This window comes from Saccopteryx bilineata, chromosome 1 (genome assembly GCF_036850765.1).
Source record: "Saccopteryx bilineata isolate mSacBil1 chromosome 1, mSacBil1_pri_phased_curated, whole genome shotgun sequence".
NCBI classification, from domain to species: Eukaryota; Metazoa; Chordata; class Mammalia; order Chiroptera; family Emballonuridae; genus Saccopteryx; species Saccopteryx bilineata.
Genome location: NC_089490.1, coordinates 393,122,389 through 393,132,712, shown reverse-complemented (window position 1 = coordinate 393,132,712; position 10,324 = coordinate 393,122,389). Strand labels below are relative to the sequence as shown.

Below are 10,324 nucleotides of genomic sequence, written 5' to 3'. Positions count from 1 at the left end.
CGCCATTACTCTGACGTCATCTGACCCATTCATTTTTTAAATGTATGGTTAGTTTCCACATTTTTGTGGGGGTTTTTCCTCTTTTTTTGCAGTTGAATTCTAGTTTCAAGTCCTTATGATCAGAAAATATCCTTGGTACAATTTCAATTTTTCTAAATTTGCTGATATTATTTTTGTGGCCCAACATATGGTCACTTTTTGAGAATGTGCCATGTACACTAGAGAAAAATGTATACTCTGTCGCTTTGGGATGAAATGTCCTGTAGGTGTTTATCATATCCAATTGCTCTAGTGTTTAGCTTAAGGCCAATATATCTTTATTTATTTTCTGTTTGGATGAACAATCTAGAGCCATCAGTGGTGTATTGAGGTCTCCAATATGATTGCATTTTTGTCAGTTTTTGTTTTTAAGTCAATCAGTAGCTGTCTTATATATTTTGGTACTCCTTGTTTTGGTGCATATATCAATATATTAAGAATTGTTAGGTCTTCTTGATTCAGTGTCTGCTTAATCATATTGAAATGATCATTTTTGTCTCTGATTACCTTTGCTGTCTTGTAGTCAGCATTATTAGATATGAGTATTGCTACACCTGCTTTTTTTTGGATGTTATTTGCTTGGAGTATTGTTTTCTAGCCTTTCACTTTGAATTTCTTTTTATCCTTGCTCCTTAGATGTGTTTTTTGTAGGCAGCATACAGTTGGATTTTCTTTTTTAATCCATTCTGCTACTCTGTGTCTTTTTATTGGTGAGTTTAATCCATTTACATTTAATGTAATTATTTAAACATTTGGGTTTTCTATTGTCATTTTATAAATTGTTTTCTATTATTTTTGTGTCTTGTTTGATTTTTCTCTTTTGTTTTTCTATCATTTGTTTTCGTTTGGTTGTAATCCATACTTCTTTCCTCTGTTGCTACCTTTTTTAAGTCATGTACTTCTTTGGTGGTTTTTTCGGGGGCAGTTACCATTAAGTATTGAAAACGATACCTACCATGTTCATTGTAGTACCCTATGTTATGACTGATTCTGCACTCCAACATCCTTTGCTACTGTTAATCTCCATCCTCACCGCTTTTTTTTGTTTTTGTTGTCACAGTTTAAATTTGGTTTTATTGTGTTCTTGGTGGAGCTTTTATTTGTGGTTTTATTTTGTTTTGTTCTTTGAATCTGGTTGGAAAACCCCTTAGTATTTTCTAGAGTGGGGTTTTCTTATGATAAATTCCCTAATCTTTTCTATATCTGTGAATGGTTTTATTTCTCCTTCATATATATTTGAAGGATAGCTTTGATGGGTATAGTAGTCTTGGGTGGAAGTTCCTTTCTTTTAGTACTTTAAATATTGGGGTCCACTCTCTTCTATTTTGTAGAATTTCTACTGAGAAATTTGATGATAATCTAATAGGCCTTCCTTTATTTGTTGTGTTATTTTCCCTTTCTGCCTTGAGAATTTTTTCTTTGTCGTTAGTTTGTGCCATTTTCATTATGATGTGCCTTGCAGTAGGTATGTTGGGGTTAAGAAAACTCAGTGTTCTGTTTGCTTCTTGAATTTGAGGCTTTAGTTCTTTCCATAGGCTTGGAAAGTTCTCGTCTATTATTTGTTTGAATATGTTCTCCATTCCATTTTCTCTCTTCTTCATCTGATATACTTATTATTCTTATGTTATTCTTTTTGATGGAGTCAGACAATTCCTGTAGGGCTTTATCATTTTTTTTTAATTTTTGAGTCTTTCTCTTCTTCTATCTGTTGTGCCTCAAATTGTCTTCTATTTCACTAATTCTCTCTTCTATCTGTCCTCTTCTATTAGCTAAGCTTGTTACCCCATTTTTCAGTTCATGAATTAAGTTTTTCGTTTCTGTTTGATTTGTTTTTATAGTTTTAATTTCCTTGATAATATAGTCTTTGTGTTCATTGAGTTGTTTTTTGAGCTCCCTAAATTGCCTTTCTGTGTTTTCTTGTATATTTCTGAGTATTTTTAGAAATTCTATTTTACATTTTCTGTCATTTAACTCCAAGGTTTCCAATATATTACATTTTTTCTCCATAGATTTTTCTTCATCATCTGTGCTTCATCTCTGTCTTTTGTATCCATGATATTTGATTTCTTTTTCCTTAATGGCATCTGAGGGTGGTTTTATTAATAGCACTAATGAGAATTAATAAAGAATAAAAAGTAAAAAATGAAAAAATATTATTTCTTTTTTTCTTCTTTTTTCTTCCTCCTTGAGTAAATATTGTAATAAAATCTGAATTATATTGTGCTAAATGGAACAAAAACTACCTATATGGAGGGCCTGAGTTTGGGAGAAGTGATAAAGGGGCGAAAAAGGAGGTAGGGACCCACAAAATGCAAAAAAGGAAAAAATTTGAATCAAGAATAAAATGATTTGCTTGTAAGTGATGGTCGTCTGAGAGATATAATGAGAGGGATAAGAGGGAAACAGAAAAAAGAAAAAAAATACTATTGTATTAAGTGGGACATAAACTGGATAGAATGGAGAGCCCAGGTTGGAGAGAATGCTAATTAGTTAAAAAGCAAAGTAAAAAGCACCCAAAATGCCACAAAGAAAAAATTTGAGTTCCAAATAAAATAATTTGTTTGTGAGTGAGGATTGAATGAGAGAAAAAGTAAAGGAGAAAAGAAGAAACTAATAGAGATGGAGAAAAAATAAGAAGGGAAAAAGGAAAAGAAGAAAAAAGAATAAAAGAGAGAGAGTGAGTTAAAGGTTTTGGACAGTTACCCTCATAGAGAGAAAGAAAGAAGAAAAGAAAGAAAATGGGAAATATAACACTTATGGGTAATGTAGTTCAAGAAGAGAAAAGAATAAGATGGGCAGAGAATAAAAGAACCAAGGTGGAAGAAAAAAATAAAGATAAAAAGATAAAAGAAACAAAAAAAGTGGAAAAAGTTATAAAGTCTGTGGATTTTTCTTGATTTTGAGAGGTTATCTTCCTTTTTCTTTCCTCTCCCTCTTCCTGGTCGGTGGCTTTGTACCCCAAGCTCTGCCCCTGTGGCACGCTTAGGTAGAGATTTGCAGTTGATTAGTCTCTATGATGATGTCATATATTAGACTTCAATCTCATTGGTAGTCGGGGCTCGTCAGCATTTGTAGGCTCCAACAATGATAGAGTCCATTTTTTCAGAGCCTCTCTCCTAGTCTCTCCTTCCTGAATTAGCAGCCTGGTGATACAACTATGAGGTTGCCGCTTTCTCTGTCTGGAGAGTAAGAGGCTCAAAGAGCTGGCAAATCCCCACTCTATCCCCACTCAACCCAGGACTCTGGGTATGACTCTGTCAGTCAGAGCCACCAGCGTAGTCAGGCATGGTTGAGAGCCAACTGCTCTCAAAGTGCCTGTCCAGTATGCCTCAGCACTCTGTGGGACCACTCTCCCCAGGCTTTTTGCACTTTGTAACCTGTTTTGGCTGGGAAGAAGATGCCCTAGTCACTGCCTGCAGAACAGGAGGTCTTGAAAGCTGCTAATTTCCTCTTTTTAATGTACAGCCCTGAGCATGAAAGCTCTGCCAATCAGAGCCACCAGCTTAAGCAGGTAGGGGGGTGTGTTGACTTCGGTTCAGTTCCCCAGGTATATCTAGTTAAATTTGCCTTAGCATTCCATGGTATTGCTTTCTGCAGGTTTCTTCTTTGTTAAAAAGCCTACAGCCTAGCCTGTCTAACTTTGCAGTGTTCTCTGAGGATTGTTCTGTGGAAATGTGTTTTTCACCCTTTATCAGCTGTCAGGAAGTTACCCTCACCTCTCTGTGCATAGCAAAAGGCACTAAAAAAATTATGCCTCTTATCTTAGATCAGGGGTCTCCAAACTTTTTACACAGGGGCCGGTTCACTGTCCCTCAAACCATTGGAGGGCTGGACTATAAAAAACTATGAACAAATCCTTGTGCACACTGCACATATCTTATTTTAAAGTAAAAAAACAAAACAGGAACAAATACAATATTTAAAATAAAGAACAAGTAAATTTAAATCAACAAACAGACCAATATTTCAATGGAAACTATGGGCCTGCTTTTGGCTAATGAGATGGTCAATGTCCGGTTCCATATTTGTCACTGCTAGCTGTAACAAGTGATATGATGTGCTTCTGGAGTCGTGATGCATGCATCTCGTGTCACTGGAAGTAGTACTGTATGTGAGCAATGCCGTGCTTTGCAGCACCACCACATACAGTACTCCAGGAGCACAGGATGCAGATACATCTTGTACTTCTCTCACTGACCACCAATGAAAGAGATGCCCCTTCTGGAAGTGTGGCAGGGCCAGATAAATGGCCTCAGGGGGCCGCATGTGGCCTACGGGCCATAGTTTGGGGACCTCTGTCTTAGATCGCTGAGCTTGAGCAAGGAGTCACTGGCTCATCTGAAAACCCAACCCCTGGGCATATATGAGAAAGTAATCAATAAATATCTAAAGTGCACGATGACCAGTTGATGCTTCTCATCTCTCTCCTTTCTTGTTTGTCTGTCTCTCTCTCTTTGAAAAACAAAGAACCAAACAAAATAACTATGTTCCTAGAAAAACCTTTAGGCATACATTTAGATTAACTTTATTTATAACTACCAGACCATTGAACAAACATAATTTCTCTCTGTTGAAGAATGAATAAACAATCTGTAATGTCCATAAAATAAAATACTACTCAAAAATATTTCCACTATCTGTAAAAGTAGCAATATTGATGGGTCTTAAACACATTATACCAAGTGAAAGAAGCAAGGTTGTTATATACAAAAAACAGTTCAGTGGAATCCTGAGGCAGTGAGTAGGGCAAAGAGTTGACAACAAAGAACCTTGTGCTTTTGTATACATCTTGGAAATGTTCTATTATCTTGATTCTGGTAGTAGCTACCTTACCATACATATTCGAACAAATTCTTAGAACTATACACAGAAAAAAAATGTGTGAATCATACTGTTTGTAAGTTATGAATTTAGAAATGGAAAAATTAACAAGTAATACCAAAATATGCATGCACATTCATTATACAGCTAGATACCCATAGGCAGTTTAATTATTTCTTCCCTAAGACAGTGGGATGAGGAGCTATAGATGCCCTCATGGGGCATGTTCCCTGAGAACTCCATATCTCTCTAATTCAATCCTGGGTCTCTTGCATTGGCCTCTGAAATACCAACAACACTCCACACAACATCATTGTAGACCACAGGTCAGGAACCATTTTTGCTGAGAGAGCCATGAACGCCACATATTTTAAAATGTAATTCTGTGAGAGCCAATCAACAAACCATGTATGTTAAGCATTATCCAATAAAAATTTGGTGTTGTCCTGGAGGACAGCTGTGATTGGCTCCAGCCACCCACAACCATTAACATGAGCAGTAGGAAATGAATGGATTGTAATACATCAGAATGTTTTATATTTTTAACATATTTTTATTAAAGATTTGTCTGTGAGCCAGATTTAGCCATCAAAAGAGCCATATCTGGCTCGCAAGCCATAGGTTCCCAACACCTGTTTTAGACAGACCACATGGCATGCTGGGTACTTTGATTATCATACATTCATCTGAATGTTAATACTTGTCATTACACACAGGCTTATTGTCTACTGAAGAATTGCTATAAACCTGCAACCATGGCCAAGAAAATCACCCCAAGATAAAAAAGGGACTTTAAAATGGTAATCTCTTACACAGTTGTTTTATAGACCTTCTCTTATTTGAAATTTACAGACACAATCCTGTAAATTATGTGACAGAAATAATTTTATTTTTTTTATTTTACAAACAAGACAAAGGGTGTGGACTCCTCCAAGGGCCAAATTTACATTATATCCAGACGTAAGCCCTACGTTCTGGGTCCTTGTTAGAGTTCTTTCATCTAACTTTCCCCATTATATAGAACTTAGAAAATTTTGGTAACTCCTAAAATATAGGTTGTTTATCATTATTTATCCATTATTTCACGGATGAATTTCTGATTTTATACTTACTATTCAAGACTGCTGGTCTTTTCCCTTCAAGGAACAAGATAAGGTAATTATTCCATATACACTATTAGTGAAGCTACATATACTGTGTTATATGAGTACAAAAATAGTTGTTTTAAACTAATTTTTTAAATAGTGAATAGAGGCTGGAGTATAAATGTTAAATTTTCTATTAGTGGGGAATTTAACGGTACTTATAAAATATCCTGCTACTTCTCTAAAGAAGATGAATAAAAATATAAGATAAATGATGCTCTGAATGGGTAGGGTGGTAACTTCATCTTGTTCACTAACAATCGGCTTACTAGAGGTTACAGAAAAGCAGAAATGTAAAGTAACCATTATATAAACTACAAAGGGAACAAAATAAATTAACAAGATTGAACTGTAGTTCCACCTTTTCCTCATGATATCATTTTTATTACTAGTGACACGTTTAAATATGCTGAAACAGTGGCAGCTAAACACACACAAAATTTGATTGTGTTAGAACTGAGGTTGAGTTTTGCATCTTGAGTCTTCTTCATGCTAGTGATATAATTTTAAAATATCATCAACTTCCCAAATTCTTTATTGTTAATTGTAAAGTAAAAATTATAATACTACTCATTGCATACACACACATTTATATGTAAGATGCTTAACATTAGGTCAAGATAATTTTGAAGGATAAGTAATTTAAAAATACTGCACTTTGTATTTATACATTTTAATTTAACAATTTCTTCTTTTTATTTGTTCCTTTAGTTCTCACTTATGCAACACATCTCATGATTCCCATAAAGAATTGATGGAGAACAGGACAGAAGTGACATACTTCATCCTCCTTGGACTAACCCATGTCCTAGAACTACAGGTCCCCTTCTTTATCATGTTCACTCTCATTTATCTCATCACTGTGGTTGGGAACCTCGGGACAATTGTGCTGATTTTCTCGGACTCTCCTCTCCACACTCCTATGTACTTTTTCTTCAGTAATCTGTCTCTGGTGGATTTGTGTTACTCCTCATCTACCACTCCCAAAGTCATGGCTGGGTTACTTATAGGCAAAAAGGTCATCTCCTACAAACCCTGTGCTGCTCAGATGTTCTTTTTTGGTGCCTTTGCCACTATAGAAATTTACCCATTGTCCTCCATGGCCTATGACCACTATGTAGCAGTGTGCAAACCCTTACATTACCTCATGACCATGACGACAAGTGTGTGTGTGCATCAGGCCTAGGCTCCTACATCTGTGGTTTCTAAAATGCCTCCTTCTATGTTGGGAATATATTCAGTCTTTTTTTTTTAAGTCCAATGTGGTCAATCACTTTTCTGTGATGTTCCAGCTGTCATGGCTCTCTCTAGTTCAGATACACACATAAGTGAATAATTTCTTGTTTTTATGTCTGGCTTTAATGTCTTTTTTGCTCTTCTGGTGGTATTAATTTCTTACCTATTTATATTTATTACCATCATGAAGATGCGCTCAGCTCAAGGCCACAAGAAAGCTTTGTCCACCTGCGCTTCTCACCTCACTACTGTCTCCATCTTTTATGGGACTGTCATCTTCATGTACTTACAGTCCAGCTCGAGACATTCCATGGACACAGACAAAATAGCTTTTGTCTTCTATTCTATGGTCATCCCCATGCTGAACCCTCTGGTCTACAGCCTGAGAAATAAGGACGTCAAGAGTACATTTAAAGCTGTTGTTGAGAAGGCACACTTTTCAATGTGATTAGGATTTAAGCCTTGTAGTATGCTGAATAGCACTGTTTAATTTCTTTCAGAATTTTACCATGCAGTGAATTACTCTTTAAGCTCCATATTGCATTTAAATTTCTAAAATAATATCTTTAGCTTTTCAAAAGTTTTTGTCTTTTGAAAAGAAAACATATTCAGAAATGTAATACTTGACTGAGGATGGTTAAGTAAAAGCATTAGAAGTTTTGGCCCCTACTCGGCAGATGTCACTAATGACATCTTGTTTATTCACTTGTTCCACTTACATTGTCTCTACCACATGCCAATGCAAATATGCATGTTAAAGAGGAGCACAAACAAGGTGACGGACCAAGGCATATATATGTACCCCACGTGGGCACTCACACTGGAGTGGGACATTGTAAGAAGTAAATGGAATATAGCTAGTTCTGAAAACTTTACCCCAGGTGAAAGGGAAAGGAGTTGAGTGTGTGTCTAACATCTTGCAGTAGAGTGCCCAAGGACAAGGAGGCAAGTGGTTTACTACAACTGACATGACTCTATTATATTGGGAGAAAATTCACACCATGAATCTTTTCTCAAAGTATATAAAAGGAGTACAATATGCATCCAGTGGTCCAACCTATTAGTGCATTGCTGTAGAGAAAGGGGTGAATGTTTTACAGAAGCCATCACTTTTCTATGAGATTGGAAGAAAATACAAACATGAGACTTCCTCTCCAGGACAGATAGACATGGGTGGAGTGCACAGCCATTATAAAGAGTTTAAGAATCTCCCAGTGTCTCTAGCTATGCTAGTTGGGGGAAACTTTTTTTTATTCAGATGCACTAAGAATAAAAGCTACAAGAAACACAAAAATTTGGAAAATATGACACAACAAAAAGAATATAATGAATTAGTCGTTGATCTTAAAGAAATAAAGATTTGTGAATTCCCAGAAAAGGAATTCAAAATGATTATTTTAAAGAAGCTCAGTGAGGTAGGAGAAAACACACATAGACACCTAAACAAAATCAGGACATGATCTGTAAACAAAAGAAGTTTGACAATGGGATATAAACTATAAAAAAGCAATAAAAAATGCAGTTGAAGAATGCAATGATGAACTAAAAAATTAAATAAAGGACTTTATAAACAGACTTGATGAAGCAGAAGAATGAACAAATAAACTTGAAAATGAGTTATTTAAAATTATCCAGGCAAAGAAACAAAAAAAAATATTTTTTTAACTTTAAATTATTACGAGTAACCACAATGCAGTATATGCATTATAAGTGTCCCAGAAAGAGAGCTTTACCTGTGGAACAGTAAGCCTATTAATTATTACAGTAGGATAAAAGACAAGTTTATGTAAGGGGGTAAGCTGCAACCAATATATATCATAATTTCTTTCCACAGTCCATTTTCTAGAATTATTAATTGTCTCTCATTAGCTGAAAAGGGGCTAGCACATATGGATAAGTAGGTATATTATTTGAGTAGCAAGTTCTTATGATCAATGCAATATCAATATTTATAACAATAAATATTAGCATGTAACCTTATGAAACACCTAATATGTGACAGAATTAGCGCTACACTTAATATATTTGTCATGTGTTAATCTTGAAATCTTAGAAGAATGACAGGATAACTATTCCTTTCTTGTTTATGGAAGAGAAGTTGAAGTTTGAAGAGGCTAAATGACTTACCCTAATTTGAAGTGAAGCCAAATAGAATAGTGCAAATGTGTGCACAGAAAACATGGTAACTGTGATATTTGTCTGTTCTAATAAACATGTGATAAGTCAGGATGAAAATATGGACTCAGAGATATCTGTGCAAAGGAAGAAATGGATGTACCTCTTTTTTTTTTTTTTACAGAGACAGAGAGAGTCAGAGAGAGGGACAGACAGACAGGAACGGATAGAGATGAGAAGCATCAATCATTAGTTTTTCGTTGTGGATTGCAACACCTTAGTTCATTTATTGCTTTCTCATATGTGCCTTGACCATGGGGCTACAGCAGACTGAGTAACCCCTTGCTTGAGCCAGCGACCTTGGGTCCAAGCTGGTGAACTTTTGCTCAAACCAGATGAGCCTGCACTCAAGCTGGCTACCTCGGGGACTCGAACCTGGGTCCTTCCACATCCCAGTCCGATGCTCTATCCACTGCACCACTGCCTGGTCAGGCTGTACCTCTTTTGTTAGAATAAAAATTTTCAGTCCCAAACTGTGATGGCAAGTGAGGTTAATGCTTTTTGAAAGATTTGCTAAGGAGACTTCTAGAGACGTCTTTGAGATAAAGCAAAAGTAAAAATGAAATAAAAGTAAAATTACATTATTTTAATTTTTTTCAACCTCAGTTTACATTAGATACCATTTAACACCAGTTTTAGATGTATAGCAAAGTGCCTGGAAAACTATGTAGCTTACAGAGTGATTGCTTCTTGCCTGAAGCACAACCCAAGCCCTGTTATCTCGACATTATTAACTCTATTACTCACACTGCAATCCGCATCTCTCAGGTTATTCTGCAACTACTAATTTGTACTGCTTAATTCCTTCACCCTTTTTCAGTCAGCCCCTAAGCTTTCACCCTCTGACAGCTGTCAGTCTGTCCTCTGTGTCTGTCAGTCAGTTTTATTTTTTTCTATTTTGTTCATTA

The 10,324-nt window shown here is 35.9% G+C and overlaps 1 pseudogene; it reads left to right on the top strand.

Annotated features, from left to right (window-relative positions):
• The first annotated feature begins 6,759 nt into the window (after positions 1–6,759).
• Positions 6,760–7,689, top strand: LOC136320851 (olfactory receptor 5B2-like; annotated as a pseudogene).
• Positions 7,690–10,324: the final 2,635 nt, after the last annotated feature.